Here is a 17,896-nt window from a genome sequence, read left to right on the forward strand (position 1 = left end):
TGTTAATCTTACAAATATCCGTGTGTGTTTTTTGTGTTGTTCATATTGTTGCATTGCTGTAATTGTTTCCATATATTGTTATTTTGTTACAAAGTCCTTAGACATAGAAGGGATTTGGGGGCAACATGTGAAAGTATTGGAATAAAAGCCAGTACAGTACAGTACAGTACAGTACAGTGGTACCTTAACTCAAGAGTGTTTTAAGGTAAGAACTGTCCTTGGCTAATTGTTCTGCTATTACAAGCAACAATTTGAGTAACAAGCATCCCCACTATTACCATGAATTGATTAACGTGGACCCCGACTTAAACAAGTTGAAAAACTTATTCGGGTGTTACCATTTAGTGGTCAATTGTACGGAATATGTACTGTATTGTGCAATCTACTAATAAAAGTTTCAATCAATCAATCAAAACTGTAGTTGGCGTCGCAAATGTCACAATGAACCCTGTACAATCCAACCAAAACATCTGGTCTTACTCAATAGCATTAGCTTATAGCAAGAGATGTACATACGTTTGTTTTTCCAACCATGGGAAGGAGTGTGAAGGACAGTGCTGAGAAGAAGAAGTGGACGATATGTATTGAAATGAATTGATCTGCACCACACTGAAGCAGAATGGGTAAATAACGTGAACTAAGAAGGTTAAAATGATAACTAAACGGCGGAAATGTATTCATTAAAATATGAAAATACTGCTGAAGGTGTGTTTGACAGACAAGCAGCTGGAAGGAGATACCATAGAAGTCCTCCAAGATAAATGATGTACATTAATGTCACTTCATAAAATTACTGTATCAATCAATTTATCAATCAAAGTTTATTTATATAGCCCTTAATCACAAATGCCCCAAAGGGCTGCACAAACCACAACACATCCTCGGCTCTGATCCCACATCAGGGCTAGAAAAAACTCAACCCAATGGGACAACGAGTAATCTTGGAAGGGATCGCACCCCCCTGGGTGACCGGTGCAACGAATGCCGAGTGGATACGGTTAATAATTTATATGTTAGTAGTATATGATATTGTATTGTTTTTGTACAATACTAATGACCTAGAAGTGTGTTTTTCTTTTTAAAATGTGTGTTACATGCCAGGCACTAATTAAATTGATTTCAATCATTTCACTTTGATTCGAGACACAAGTGTTTTGAGTTAAGAGCTCTGTTATAGATTCATTATTATTGTAAATGTCGATACCACTGTAGTTCCCTTGATTGACCTATTTTGCACGATTGATTGTTTTGTTCAAAAACTGCATGTAACAGAATAAATGTATATTTTATTTTTAATATGAGTACTTTGCATTGTCTTGTTTGCATATTTTCAGTTCAGTTCAGTTCAGTTTCAGTTTATTTCGAACATGCATACGATACAGTGTAATTCGTCACACAGTTGTTTCATTACAGCACGTCCGAAAAGGAGTAGGAAGAAGCAGAGCTTATTTAATCCTACCCCTTTTCATACCATAGCAATTGTATCCAATTTCCTTGTTCTCTGTAACAGAACAGTGAACAAATAAACAATTAAATAAATAATAAGCAAACAAGCAAACTTATATTAAACACATAAATAATCTTTGTCCCAATAAAAAAAAGAAAAGAAAAGAAAAAGGGTTAAAGAAGTTCATCATAATTTTTGTTCTTTGTACCTTGTGAACACTTTTAGTTTGAACAGTCTCTTAAACTGAATCATATTGATGCTTTGTTTAATTTATTTGGTTAATCCATTCCATAATTTAATTCCACATACAGATATGCCAAAGGTTTTAAGTGTTGTACGAGCATACAAATGTTTTAAATTAGATATTCCTCTAAGGTTATATTTCTCCTCTTTCTTTCTTTCTTTCTTTCTTTCTTCTTTCTTTAGTTTATTTCGAACATGAAGACACTTACATCGAAATACATCACACAATTTCATATCATTTCATTTTACATTATGCCCGAAAAGGAGTAGGAAGAAGCAAAGCTTATTTAATCCTACCCCTTTCCCACTTCAAAGCGTTTACAATTATATAGAATCATTTACTGACCTTTTTATATAATAAAATAACATCTATGAATTAGTATATACAACAGTTTTATGATATGTAATTAATTAATTCAGTCATTATTAACATACTGAGATGAAGAATATCTTATTTTCAATAAGGTTGGAAGTATTTCTCATAATTCTTCTTCTTTGTACTTTGTAAGCACTATTATTTTGAACAACCTCTTAAACTGGATCATATCAGTACAATTTTTAACTTCTTTACTTAATCCATTCCATAATTTGATTCCACATACTGATATGCTAAAAGTTTTAAGTGTTGTACATGCATATAAATGTTTTAAATTATTTTTTCCTCTAAGGTTATATTCCTCCTCTTTAGTTGAGAAGAATTGTTGTACATTCTTTGGTAGCAGGTTATAGATTGCTTTGTACATCATTTTAGCTGTTTGCAATTTTACCAAATCACCGAACTTTAATATTTTTGACTTAATAAATAAAGGGTTTGTATGTTCTCTATATCCAACATTATGTATTATTCTAACTGATCTTTTTTGTAACACGGTTAGCGAATGTAGCGCACATTTGTAGTTATTTCCCCATATTTCTTCACAATGAATCAGATATGGTAACACTAGCGAGCAGTAGAGAATATTAAGTGATTTTTGGCCCAGGACGTGTTTTGTTTTATTCATTATTGAAATGTTTTTTGCCACCTTATGTTGTATGTTTTGTATATGAGATTTCCAGTTCATTTGATCATCCATTAATACTCCCAAAAATCTGGTTTCTTTTACCCTTTCGATTTCTACTCCGTCTATTTGTATTTGTGTATGATGCTCTTTTCTACTATTACCAAATAGCATTATTTTAGTTTTACTGATATTCAAAGATAGTCTGTTTTTGTCAAACCATCTTTTTAATTTGTTAATTTCTTCTGTTATTATTTGTATTATCTTCTGTGTGTTCTCTCCTGAACAAAAAGCAGTTGTATCGTCTGCAAATAAAACTAACTTTAAGTCCTTTGTAACTTTACAAATGTCGTTTATATAAAGATCAAACAATCTTGGTCCCAGTATTGATCCCTGCGGTACACCACAGGATATGTCTAGCCGGGTTGACATATTTTCACCCATCTTCACATATTGCTTCCTGTTGGTTAGATAGCTTCTTACCCAGTTCAAGACCAAACCTCTGATGCCATATCGTTCTAATTTTTGTATTAAAATATCATGATTAATTGTGTCAAATGCTTTTGTTAAGTCCATGAATACTGCTGCCGCACATTCTTTACCATCTATTGCATTGGTAATTTCCTCTGTTATTTTGATTAATGCTATTGATGTTGAGATATTTGCTCGAAATCCATATTGGTTCTCCACGAGCGTCCTACTTTTGTTAATAAATAAATCTAATCGACTATTGAATAATTTTTCCATGATTTTGGAGAATTGTGGAAGTAATGAAACTGGTCTGTAGTTAGTAAACTGGTGTACGTCTCCATTCTCATAAATTGGTACGACTTTTGCAATTTTCATTATGTCAGGGAATTTGCCTTTTGTTGAGAAGAATTGTTGTACATTCTTGGGTAGCAGCTTATAGTTTGCTTTGAACATAATTTTAGCTGTTTGCAAATGCACCAAATCGTTGAATTTCAATATTTGTGATTTAATAAATAAAGGGTTTGTATTGGTGAATTAATAATAAATATGTTTATTATTTTGTCTACCTCAAATCTCAGTCCTGTTTTATTCTGGTTACAATCATGACAAGTCACACATCCATTCAATAACCCTAAAAGAAATTGAGTATAAAAATAAATACTGTATGTAATACATACAGTATTTATTTGTATACTCAATATACATACTATGTATATATTGGCTCGACACCAACATGTACTGTACTGTATGCCCGCCCCTACCAGGAAGTGTTCTTCCCGCCACCATCCTAATCATGAATATTCAACAGTGGGCAGGGCCGGACCAGCTCACTGGAAGGGGCTGAGAGGGGGGCGGTGCCCACCGGACCTGCGGTGCGGGGTGGTGCGGAGCCGCGGAGAGTATTCCTCTTCATGTTGTTTTGTTGTGGCCGTCAGCTGAATGTTGGCTTTCTGACCGCGCTGACACCACGGAGGGAAGTCCCCGGACCCCCCTCCCTTCGGCTCTCCCAGACCCGCGGGCTCGGCGAGCGGCTCCATCCGCCTCCATCACAATCCAGGAAATGCGGACCGCTGTCTTATTCGCCACCGGATAAATGGCTGCAGCTGCCGTACAGTAGCGAACGGGTAAATATTAACGCTCCTCACACGTTTTTTCCCCCGTTGTCAGTACGGCAGCGTGTTGTGTAAACTTGCTGACAGAATGGCGTTTCCATATGCGGGCAGTGCCGTGAAGTTGACTCGTTGCCTTGTGTGGAAATAAATAAATATACTAACAAGGAGAACAGGCAAGATGGGCACCGCATAGTAGTCGATTATTTTGGATGTTTTTGGCTGCTTCCCAGCCTGGACACCACTTACAGTGGACCCCTTAGCATCGAATTATGCCCACTGAGCAGTCAGCAACATTGTATGCAAACTGGTTTTAAAACATAGCATTGTCAAGTTAAAAGTAATAGACCAGCACACCTACTTAGACATGGCACAGTTTTATTAGATGACATCATACTTAGCAGCTGACACACCGTGGCTTTATTCTCCTTCTCAAATATTTTACACCATATCGTATAATTGCATGCAAAGGGGTTTTTCTTAATAACTCGCATCAGGTCATGTTTGTGAGAAACATCTGTCTGGATAACAGGTGGATAATTAAGGGGCTCTCCTGAGAGCAGGTCAAAAGGTCAACACAGTTGTTGGATGTTTACGATTTGATTTCATGGCTGGTTAAGTCAGACTTCATTGGGCTGCTACACTGCCTTGTAGTAAGGATGATGTGGACGTGACTTACACTTTTTTTCATATCGTACAGTATATATGTAACTAGGGCTGGGCGATATGGACGAAAAAGTATATCTCGATATATTTTTACTTAAACTCGATATTCGATAGATTTTCCGGTGAAAGTATACATATAAAGATATTCATTTTTGAGCGAGTTTCACTGAAATTGAAGTGAATGACAACTGTTCTGTAAACAGTCAATGGCACTTTTATTAACCCAGTTAATCATGATGGGTATTAACCAGTGGTGTGCCGTCAGGGCTAGCAAGGCCTTCTCTGCTGGCCTAACATAACCAGAAATCATTATCATAATTAAATATAAAATAAAATTTGTATTCACTTTCCCTAAATATCTAAAAGTGTTCATATTCTTTTCATGTCATATAATGATCCTTCCAGCGCTGTTGTTTTTAGGTTATAGAGTTTTAATCCAATTAGAATTCAGCTCCCTTATGTTGCCATGCTGTATGAAATCTGCCAGAGGCCTTCAGATTCAGCAATGCGGGCGTCCGGGGACATACAGTGATAGACATTTGCGATAGCCAATCAGATCACGTGTTGTTGTCAGTAACTCCTTCTAGATGGCTTAAGGCAGATATATAGTGACGTTATAAGCCAGGTAACATAAGAACTCCATTACCCAGCATGCCACAGTAGTAAAGAGCATGCGCAGTAGCCCTGTTTAGGTTGTTTACTGTAGCCATGCCGGCAGCGGGATGTTTTTGATGAGCACGCTGTGGAGTAAACTTTAAGAACTCAGCCAACACGCCAAAAAGTACTTATACACACATACACACTGAGATATTTTAACAAAGTATTATCTTCTTCAATTATAATTAGTCAATATTTTAGAATGTTTTTTTTTTTAATGAATGCAACTTGAGTATTCACTTTGCTTCACTTCCGGTTTATGTGACATCACTGGAGTTTAATTCCTGTCGAAGACATCTCCATCTGTGTCGTCTTGATACTGTCGAGTACATATCCCATTTTGTACTAAGACAGCACAGCCTTTCTGATAAATTTTGAATTTTATAGGAGTTAAGACATCAATGTGTTTATACACGTTTAGATAAGAGTATGACATTTCTTAATGCAGATAGGCTTTTGTCTCTTTTTTTCTTGTTCGCATTTAAGCTAGCTAGAAAGCTAATGCTAGTTTGTCCATACGATTGTCAAAGTGTGGTTATCAAGCACGGTTTCTCGAAAATTTCAATTTGATACGGTAATACTAACTGTCGAGAGTTTTACCGCAGTTATCATTAATATTGTTACATCCCCAGACTCAGCTTTTTCCCCTTAACACATTATTGCAGGTGGTAGGGATGTAAATCTTACAAAAACTCAAGATATGATTTGATTCAGAATCTATTCAACAAGATTCTCAAATCAAGCCGATTCTCGCAATATATAATTTGGTTTACAAATTACAAAATAAACTTTTGTAAACAGGTTACAAAAGGTCCTCTTGGCTGCTGATGTTTGACGTATACTTGCTGTGAGTAAGTGCAAAGATGGCCTAAAAGCATCTTTTTAAAAATGTATTCCTAGATTTAAAAATAAAATAAATAAATATATATACATATATATATACATATATATATATATATATATATATATATATATATATATATATATATATATATATATATATATATATATATATATTAGGGATGTGGGAAAAAATCGATTCGAATTCGAATCGCGATTCTCACGTGCGATTCAGAATCGATTCTCATTTTTAAAAAAATTATTTAAAAAAAAATGTTTTTAATAATTTTTTTTAATTTAATTTAATTTTTTTAATTAATCAATCCAACAAAACAATACACAGCAATACCATAACAATGCAATCCAATTCCAAAACCAAACCCGACCCAGCAACACTCAGAACTGCAATAAACAGCAATTGAGAGGAGACACAAACACGACACAGAACAAACCAAAAGTAGTGAAACAAAAATTAATATTATCAACAACAGTATCAATATTAGTTACAATTTCAACATAGCAGTGATTAAAAATTCCTCATTGACATTATCATTAGACATTTATAAAAACATTTAAAACAATAGTGTCACAGTGGCTTACACTTGCATCGCATCTCATAAGCTTGACAACACACTGTGTCCAATATTTTCACAAAGATAAAATAAGTCATATTTTTGGTTCATTTAATAGTTAAAACAAATTTACATTATTGCAATCAGTTGATAAAACATTGTCCTTTACAATTATAAAAGCTTTTTACAAAAATCTACTACTCTGCTTGCATGTCAGCAGACTGGGGTAGATCCTGCTGAAATCCTATGTATTGAATGAATAGAGAATCCTTTTGAATCTTGGCAAAAATCTTAGCCACACGATTATCAAATGTAACAGGAAAATTAATTCATACTGACCAAACTGGCTTCATGGAAGGTCGACAATCTTCAGACAATACAAGGAAATTGTTTAATGTTATTTACTATGCTAGAAGTCTCCCTTATCCCACAGCAGTATGTACTGTTGATGCGGAGAAGGCATTCGACCGCATAAACTGGTCATTTATGTTTTGCACATTACGTAAATTTGGATTTGGAGATAATTTTATACAATGGATTAAGATGCTTTATACAAGGCCCATGGCATCAGTCAAAACCAATAATCATATTTCAGAACCTTTTTCGTTAAAAAGAGGAGTAAAACAGGGATGTCCTGCATCTGGATTATTATTTAATTTGGTTATTGAACCCTTAGCTGCAAAAATAAGAAGTGAAAATAATATTCATGTTATAAAAATTGGCTCTCAGTATAATAAGCTATCGATGTATTGTGACGACATGATTCTCTACCTGTCACATGTTAACTCCTCTCTACACTATATCAATAATGTCATCACTGAATATGGCTGTTTATCAGGGTATAAAGTCAATTGGGACAAATGTGAAATATTACCACTTAACACTGCAAGAAATCACAAGTTCAGAACTCCAAAATTGGGTTTGGTTTTGAAATTGTATTGCATTATTATGGTATTGTTGTGTATTGTTTTCATTTAAAAAATAAAAAATAAAAAATCGTTTTTGAATCGAGAATCGTAAAACAATTCATACATACTGTATATGCAATTTTTTAAATAGATTTTTGAAAATTAGGAATCTTTTTAGAATCTGATTAATAAGAATCAGAATTCGGATTGATTTTTTTCAGCAGCCCGAGCAGGTGGTGTTGCAAGGTGCAAGCTCGCTGTCATTTCAGTCAATGTAGCCATGTTTTCACCAAGCAGTACAGTTGGTTTGTTGTGTTGCGATCCATTTGTAATGGAAAGTAGTAATTTCCAAATTTCTATTCTAAAATTTCAAATTGAAAGCCCCTTGAGGTCGGACTTCCTACTTGGAATGTCAAAGAGTCGTCATCACCCATAGATGGCTGCTTTTTGTTGCACTTACTCAGCCATATACGATGTATTGGTGGACGTTTCTGTATGGTTATGTTACTTTAGTGCAGTTTTTTTTAATACGTGTTTATATGTGTGTGAATGTTGTCTGTCTATCTGTGTTGGCCCTGCGATGAGGTGGCGACTTGTCCAGGGTGTACCCCACATTCCGCCCGAATTCAGCTGGGATAGGCTCCAGCCACCCCCGCGACTCAGAGAGAGACAAGCGGTAGAAAATGGATGGATAGATGGGTATTTATATGTTCTGCATTGCTAGCAATATCATATTTTTCCTCTTCATACACCATGTTTGAAGGTTACAGAAGGAGTGTATATTTTCTGAAAGTTGTTAATATTCAGATAAGGCAAGCACAGGAATATTTTTCGTGGATGTGACCATCGCCTCTGAAGTCATTCCTAGCTTCAAATTCACACTTACTTTTTAAGAGCCATTAAATGTTTAAATATGTTTATCATCTTCTATTTTTAAGTCCTTTTTAATGCTAAAGGCAAAACGAGTAGTTTGTGATGTCACATGTGTTCAGTTCCTGTTGTAGACTGTAGATCATCCCTCTATTTATGGGATGTCATGGTGCATTCCATTAACCTCAGAAGTTGGAAGTCAAAGCTGGGAATGACGTCACAGTCCAGTTATGAGGGTTCTAGTTAGGAGGTCGGAAATTAAGATAATTGGTGGACCAGCCAGGTAGGGATGATGTTTGATAAGAAATTATCGAGTTCGAGCCCATTATCGAATCCTCTTATCGAACCGATTCCTTATCGATTCTCTTATCGTATCCAGATAGGTTGTTGTATATGGAAAAAAACACACAATATTTGGTTTAACAAAAGCTCACTTTTATTTTATAAGAAAAAAATAATATAAAATAAACAAATAAATATTGACTGTTGTTACCCCCCTAAAAAAATAAAATTAAATAATTAGATATTGACTGGGATTTTTTAGAAAAACAAATATATACAGTAACACAAAAACAACCTGTCTCTGTGATCACTATAGGTGTATAAATAATAATTTAGTGTTAAATAAAATGAGTCCCTTGGGCAAAAAACTAAAAATAATACAGCTCTCCAAAAAGTGCACTTCTGCTGCTATTGCAACATACTAACTACACACACTATGACACTAAGAACGCCACAGTCATCAATAAACAATTCTGCAGTCCTGGTTGACATAAGAGGTAACCTTATTTTAGCCTAAAGGCTACTAGTGAGCAGATATGGAAATTAACCGGCAACAGTTAACGTTAGTTACTCACCGGCACTATGACTGGAACTGGGGCTGCAGGTTGAAGCACAGGAAGAGGGGCGTGCTTCGTCATCTCTGTCGCTGCTTCTCCACGTGTCGAAGACACGACACGGTTCTTGAACGTTCAGGTTATGTGCGGCCTGAACATGTTTCAACATGTTTGTTGTACTGCTCCGCTTACATGAGAGCAAAGCCTGGCAATTAGGGGTGTGGGAAAAAATCGTTTCGAATTCGAATCGCGATTCTCACGTTGTGCGATTCAGAATCAATTCTCATTTAAAAAAAATAGTTAAAAAAAAAAAATTAATTTATTAATTTTTATTCATTATCAACAACAGTATCAATATTACTTACAATTTCAACATAGCGGTGATTAAAAATCCCTCATTGATATTATCATTAGACATGTATAAAAAAAAAAAGAAAGAACAATAGTGTCACAGTGGCTTACACTTGCATCGCATCTCATAAGCTTGACAACACACTGCGTCCAATATTTTCACAAAGATAAAATAAGTCATATTTTTGGTTCATTTAATAGTTTAAACAAATTTACATTATTGCAATCAGTTGATAAAACATTGTCCTTTACAATTATAAAAGCTTTTTACAAAAATCTACTACTCTGCTTGCATGTCAGCAGACTGGGGTAGATCCTGCTGAAATCCTATGTATTGAATGAACAGAGAATCGTTTTGAATCGCGTTGAAAAAAAATAAAATCGATTTTGAATCGAATCGTGACCCCAAGAATCGATATTGAATCGAATTGTGGGACACCCAAAGATTTGCAGCCCTCCTGGCAATAGTTGCATATTGCCGTTTCCTCGTCGTATTTTTTTGTAAAATGAAGCCATGCCTTGAGGCGTTTTTTCCGGTCCATTATTTTTTATGCTTTCTGTATCTGCCGCCTAATGATTGAGCTACGTCATTTCCTGTGATGTCCCACAGGGCATTTCCTGTGGGACGGGATTCGTTCCCAGGGATTCGAATAAAGAACCAACGCTTTTTCTTTACTATAATGGCCTCGATAACGGGAAATGGTTCTCAAAAAGGGATTTGAGTCCATGGAATCCGTTCTTTTCTTATCGAACAACCGGGAGAGCCGGCTTCGAACATCATCCCTACAGCCAGGACACCTCTCATGCTGTGTGCTGTGTTCATGTTAACTTAACTGTGACTGCCACAAAAGTTTTATTTTATTTTTTTAGTTGAAAGCTATATGAGTTATTTTCAAACTGAAAAGAGGAATATCTAACATCTAACCACGTTCCTTATGAAAGGTATGAACAACCTTGGCCTTAAAGAGGTTGTTAGGAACTTGTTAAAAGTTAAATATTTAAGATAAGAACACAACTTATAACACTTTGGGTTGCAAACAGTCCCTTTAACTGTATACAGTAAGTTTTATCAAAGTGAATTAATGCTAAAAATGTACTGTATGTCTTCACAGAAACAAATCAGTAACCATTAAAATGTCAAGTCGTGTTGAGTTAATAAATCAAACAATCAGTGTGGCATGGTTTGTCAAAAAGCCAACATTCTTTTACTCCCGGCTAATGACTCAATTATCCAATCAGTTTTGTCATTATTGTGTAGTTTGCAATTAATTGTTACTAAGTGTTGCTAGTCAAGTTGTCTGCAGAAAGTACAGTTGCAAAATACAAATGACATACGGTATAAATGTTAAAAATTTAGCCGACTATAGAGCTTTTAATACTATTTTTGTATTGGGAAAATGCATGCTGATGACACGTTGGGACTATGTCACGCAAACTTGACAGCAAAAAGCGAACAACGTCCTCAACGAATGTAGTGTCCTTGCTAGTGAAATAGCTGTCACCTAATACTCACCTTCAAGGTGGAATATAAACTAAGTTTCTTTCAAGTAATATTATAACTGGAAGACTCTAGGACAAGGAAAAGCTAAACATGCTGCACTCCACACCATACGATGATACAAAGCCATTCTAACCATTAAAGTATCAGTAGAATGGAAAAATAAGTTGTATTGATGCTATATAAAGTATATGAATTATAGCACTGAAATTACAAAGCGTGGGAGTAAATAGATATGATGAGAATAGTATAAATCTCACAGAGATTTCCGAACCATTTTGAGAGAAAATGAGCAAGCCAGTCACGTGATCCGTGAAGTAGAAGTGGGAACCACAGATCCCTTCCCCACCAACAACAATGCCAATCATGCACACTTTGTGAGGGCCAACAATTAAAAAAAAAAAATGTTTCGGAATCTTATATTTCTTAACATAAATATAAGGAGGGTGAGATACAAGTTTTAGAAGCTGTGTGTTAAACAGATCTAGTTTAAGTGAAACACAATAGCATCAAGTAGCAGTATTGCTAAGTGCTAAGCAAGAAATACAAACTACGAAACATAATAAAATGATCGCTCTCTGTACAATATCTGCTCTCACTGTGTTGACGACTGATAGGATGTCCATATCTTCCGGTTTAGATGAAAAATTAATCATATTTCACACTATCTTTGTTGTTGTGTGTTTGTCTCCATCTCCGGGTGTGACAGATGAACAACTTCTAGATTTATGGCTAAATCCTCCTCTAATCCAGATGAGAGGCATGATTTACAATAACTTTATATATATATATATATATATATATATATATATATATATATATATATATATATATATATATATATATATATATATATATATATGTATATATATATATATATATATATATATATATATATATATATATATATATATATATATATATATATATATATATATATATATATATATATATATATATATATATATATATATATATATGTGTGTATGAAATACTTGACTTTCAGTGAATTCTAGCTATATATATATATATATATATATATATATATATATATATATATATATATATATATATTATATATATATATATATAATTATTATACATATAAATAAAATAAATACTTGAATTTCAGTGTTCTGGAGGCTATCCAGTAGATGGCAGCATTGTCCTGTTTAACTTCTCCGTTCATGAATGAGTATATCATTTCGGCCACCGTGTTCAATGGAGAAGTCTGTTCTACATAATGTACAGGCAACATACATACCCCTTCCCCTTCGAAATGTCCTGGATGAACTGAAATTCTTGTTTCCATTAGTTTTGGAACTTGCAAGCGTATTTCTTCATCTTGCTCGTCGACGGCGTCGCCATGTCTGTAACTTCCTTGTTCTTCTGCTTCGTCTCCTTGTTGTGTGCGCAGTTGTGCACTCTACTCTCTAAAAGCCGTAGATGTTATGACGTCATTGGGCAGGCAAGCTGTTTATATTGTGGGAAAGCGGACGTGAGAACAGGCTGTCCCCACTCAGGTCCGCATTGAGCTGGAGGGGGCGTGGCCTCCAGCTCCGGCGGAATACCGGGAGTTTGTCGGGAGAAAACTTCTGCCGGGAGGTTATCGGGAGAGGTGCTGAATACTGGGAGTCTCCCGCTAAAAACGGGAGGGTTGGCAAGTATGGTTTAGACGGTATTTTCACATACTGTGCGGATTGAAAATACAATTGGATATGTTTTATTGCAGGGGTCGCCTCCCCGTCGATTGCGATCTACCAGTCGATCTTTGGGACCCTACCGGTCGATAGCGAAAATATTAGTAAAAAAAAGTATTAATATGACATCAGTGACAACGCCAACAGACCCGCAATCAGGCAACGTTTTAACACCTGAACACGTCTTCACGCCTCTGCCTCTCTGTCTTCAGCCTCTCAGCCCGGTGGCTCTCTACAGCGCGGCCCCACCTTCCGAGCACAGCCGCACACTATACCTGCTCGTCTCGCAAACGCACATTTTATGACGTGCTCTAAAATCATCGAGCTGCAACAATGCATTACAGCTGATTAGTGCAGCTGGGATAGGCTCCAGCATGCCCCGCGACCCTGAGCGGGACAAGTGGTTGAAAATTGATGGATGGATGGATGTTACAATGCATGCAACGTTTTTTATTATCCTATATCAAATCACTCTTGCCTCAACCACAAGTCCATGATCATCATTGCTTGCCAGCGACGGGCACTAACAAGCCAAATACTAGAGTCCGTGAACATTGCTCCAAAGTACAGATTTTGTGTTGATTTATTGTGCATACAAAATGTTTATTGTAGATCATAAATCATGCCTCTCACCTGGATAGTAGAAGGATGAGGACGTATTCCGACAAGTTGGTACACTGTGACAGCCAACTTATATAACATATTTTTCGTATTATAAGTCGCTGTTTTTTTCATAGTTTGGCCGTGGGTGCGACATATACTCCGGAGCGACTTATGTGTGAAATTATTAACACATTACCGTAAAATATCAAATAATATTATTTATCTCATTCGCGTAAGAGACAAAGCAAAGGGCAGCAATCGTCACACACACATCAGCAATCGTCACTCACACGTCAACCAATAAGAATTTGGCGGGGGAGGGTCATGGCAGAAGTGCATTATGGGTCATGAGATGCAAATTGCTATATGCTGTATGCTACTGCCGTAGCTATTAAAATGGATCACATCAACATTGGTGGTAACTTATAAAAACTGAGAAGGGCTGAACTAAAATGGCACGGAAAAGGAAATCATATACTGCAGATTACAAGCTGGACGTAGTGAAATATGCAGCAGAGAACGGCAATCGAGCAGCAGAAAGAAAGGAAACGGCGCATACCAGAGGCGACACCGGGGAGGAAGATTTCATCGGATTTAGCGATTGGGAGTGACAGATTGTTTGGTAAACGTATAGCATGTTCTATATGTTATAGTTATTTGAATGACTCTTGCCATGATGTGTTGCGTTAACATACCAGGCACGTTATAAGTTGGTTATTTGTGCATCATATGGTGTACACTTATTCAGCCTGTTATTCACTATTCTTTATTTATTTTAAATTGCCTTTCAAATGTCTATTCTTGGTGTTGGATTTTATCAAATTAATTTCCCCCAAAAATGCGACTTAAACTCCAGTGCGACGTATATATGTAATTTTCCTTTTTTATTGTGCATTTTCAGCCGGTGCGACGTATACTCCGGAGCGACTTATAGTCTGAAAAATACTGTAATGGCAAAAACGACACAAAAGGACACTTGTTTCAACACCCCTTTTCTTCGCGAGGATTGTAAGTCATTTTTCAGCTAAACAGGACTATACAAAGATTCTATCAGTCGACATCTAATGACAGCAGACATTGTACAGTAAGTGATGTTTTATTATGTTTGTTGCCTCTCATGAAGTCAGCAGTGAGTAGTAATCGTGATGCGATGGAGGTGTTAGGTTGTTTTTTAAGGGCTTTATAGGTAGAATAGAGCAACTCCCACAGGATGTATTGTAAGCAGACTTTTGATCACATTTATTTACTATTTAGAATGCATATGAAAAAAACATGGGTGTCCTTCTCCTACATGGATTGTGAATGATAAGAAAATTCCCAAAAAAGTGCCGTTCCCCTTTAAGGTAGAGCTCTTGAATGTAAATACCGACAGTAACGATACCAAGTATATATATATTATATGGTTGATACTTTAGTGATTAGATTAATATTTTTTCTCATCACCAATTTATTTTTGGTTGTTTTTGTTATTGTTTACAGCACTTTACATTGAGATAGTGTTTGTAATAAAAGGAAATAAGAAAACAATTTAAATATTTAATTGATATTGTTTGTGTGTTGTTTTTATAATTGTGATCAAAAATGTAGTCAGTCAATGATGTGACAAGAGAAAGTAACCAGATATTAATAGTAAATTAGCAAGTAGATTTATAACAATTTTGACCAAATAATACAACTGGAAATGATGCAATATGTTACTACACATCCATTGTTTGATTTCATTAAGACATGCCTCCAGATGACTACAATCTGGCGTGTTGGTCAGTTTTAGGGGCATATAAAGTTGGGTGTCATCAGCATTACAGTCAAAGCTAACACCGTATTTGTGTATAATGTCACCTAGCGGCGGCATATAGATGCTGAAGAGTGCAGGGCCAAGAACCGAACCCTATGGAACTTTAGACCATATCGCTTATCCCTAGCAGAAAGTATTACAGCAAGTAGGGGTGTGGGAAAAAATCGATTCGAATTCGAATCGCGATTCTCAACGTTGTGCGATTCAGAATCGATTCTCATTTAAAAAAAATCAATGTTTTGTTTTTTTTATTTAAAAAAAAAAAAAAAAAAGTTTTAATTAATCAATCCAACAAAGCAATACACGGCAATTATATAACAATGCAATCCAATTCCAAAACCAAACCCGACCCAGCAACACTCAGAACTGAAATAAACGTAGCAATTGAGAGGAGACACAAATACGACACAGAACAAACCAAAAGTAGTGAAACAAAAATGAATATTATCAACAACAGTATCAATAATAGTTACAATTTCAACATAGCAGTGATTAATCCTTGTGTGGTGTTCGGGTCTGTGGGACCCGTTTTCATTTTTTTATTAAAAGAAAAATGATACAATTAATTAATTTTTCAAACTGAGACTCACTGACTTTGGCTCATTTTCTGTGAAGAACGTATATCAGAATACATATTTAATGACCACACACCATACACCCCCCCCTACACATTTCCAATACGTATAAGATGCCCGGGTCCACTGGACATCTAATAGAAGCTAGAAGGCTAATAGAAGTGTTGAAATTGATATTCTGTGTACCGCACGCACGCACCCACACACACACACACACAGCAGGCCTAGACAGGAGGAGGACAGAGTGTAGGTACACAGAACATCAGAGGGTCAAATGTGCAAGAAAATGAGAGCAGACAGTGTTGACAAATAATGTTGCAACCTTGTGTGGGAACCGCAGGTGCAGAAACACAAAAACAAGAATCCCTGTGGGATGCAGAAACTGGCAGAGAAATTTTTCGTGCAACGTTTATATTGTTGTTACTCAGCCAGCGTTTGTGGGTCTGATGGACCCGTTGCATTTTGTGGCTTTTAATGCCTCACAATCAAACACTTTTATGTTAAAATACTGAACAGATGTTTATTGGGATAAGGTAAACATCTGTTCAAGGGTTACAAATCCCTCATTGACATTACCATTAAACATTTAAAAAAAAAAAAAAAAAAAGAACAATAGTGTCACAGTGGCTTACACTTGCATCGCATCTCATAAGCTTGACAACACACTGTGTCCAATATTTTCTCAAAGATAAAATAAGTCATATTTTTGGTTCATTTAATAGTTAAAACTAATTTACATTATTGCAATCAGTTGATAAAACATTGTCCTTTACAATTATAAAAGCTTTTGACAAAAATCTACTACTCTGCTTGCATGTCAGCAGACTGGGGTAGATCCTGCTGAAATACTATGTATTGAATGAATAGAGAATTGTTTTGAATCGGGAATCGTGTTGAATTGAAGAAAAAAAAATCGATTTTGAATCGAATCGTGACACCAAGAATTGATATTGAATCGAATCGTGGGACACCCAAAGATTCACAGCCCTAACAGCCAGGGTCAAGATTTGTGATAAAAGTGATCTATTTTAGTAAACTATTAGGTGAAGAGGCCATGCTAACAATTTGACAAGTGTTAACATGTATTTTGTATTCTGGTGTATCAAATGTGTTTGCGTTTTAGAAAAGTGCAGCTTGAGGTAACTTTCTATCCATGGAGGTTCAATTGCCTTATATAAGCAGCTCCACATGCAGTCTCAAGCATTTTTGTGTAAAAGCCAGTCCTTGGGGCACTGCTGTGGCGTCCCTCCTCAGCTTTGAGCCTGTTGTGTAAAAAGGACTACACAGAACCACAGTAACATATAGGGGCCATAGTGCTGAAGGGGGATGAGTGGAGAAAGGCCAATATGCAATTATTTCTTATTGAATCAGCACAAAGAGGCAGGCTCACGGTGCGTCGCTCTTGTCTGGATGGAGACCACTTGTGGTGCCGGCTGAAAAAAAAGACGCTAAGTCAGCAGGTACCCAAGGAGAGCGCTGCTCTGTTGACTTGCACTTTTTTTTTTAAACTAGTGTAGGCATTACTGCAATTTAATCTACAACATTCATTATTTCATAAGTTGTAGCCTTTGAGGAATGGCAACAGTTGTGTTTAGTAAGGTTAAAATCATGCGTACAAAGTGGAACACGATGCTGGCGAACTAATTTCAAAACATTTTCTCATAAAAAAATAATGTAAAATTAATTGATTAATTATCCATCACATCTCACAATCATAAAACCTTAAAAGTAAATGTTATGTTTTAACATTCTTAACG

The 17,896-nt window shown here is 35.9% G+C and overlaps 1 protein-coding gene across 5 annotated transcripts in view; it reads left to right on the forward strand.

Annotated features, from left to right (window-relative positions):
- The first annotated feature begins 4,021 nt into the window (after window positions 1–4,021).
- Window positions 4,022–17,896, forward strand: part of LOC133660114 (transcription factor HIVEP3) — a 142,929-nt gene continuing 129,054 nt past the window's right edge. For all 5 annotated transcript variants that reach the window (XM_062063262.1, XM_062063260.1, XM_062063258.1 and 2 more), the window contains exon 1: window positions 4,022–4,283. The gene's annotated coding sequence lies outside the window, so the exon portion shown is untranslated. The remainder of the gene's footprint in view (window positions 4,284–17,896) is intronic.

Source organism: Entelurus aequoreus, linkage group LG11, assembly GCF_033978785.1.
Source record: "Entelurus aequoreus isolate RoL-2023_Sb linkage group LG11, RoL_Eaeq_v1.1, whole genome shotgun sequence".
Classification (NCBI taxonomy): domain Eukaryota; kingdom Metazoa; phylum Chordata; class Actinopteri; order Syngnathiformes; family Syngnathidae; genus Entelurus; species Entelurus aequoreus.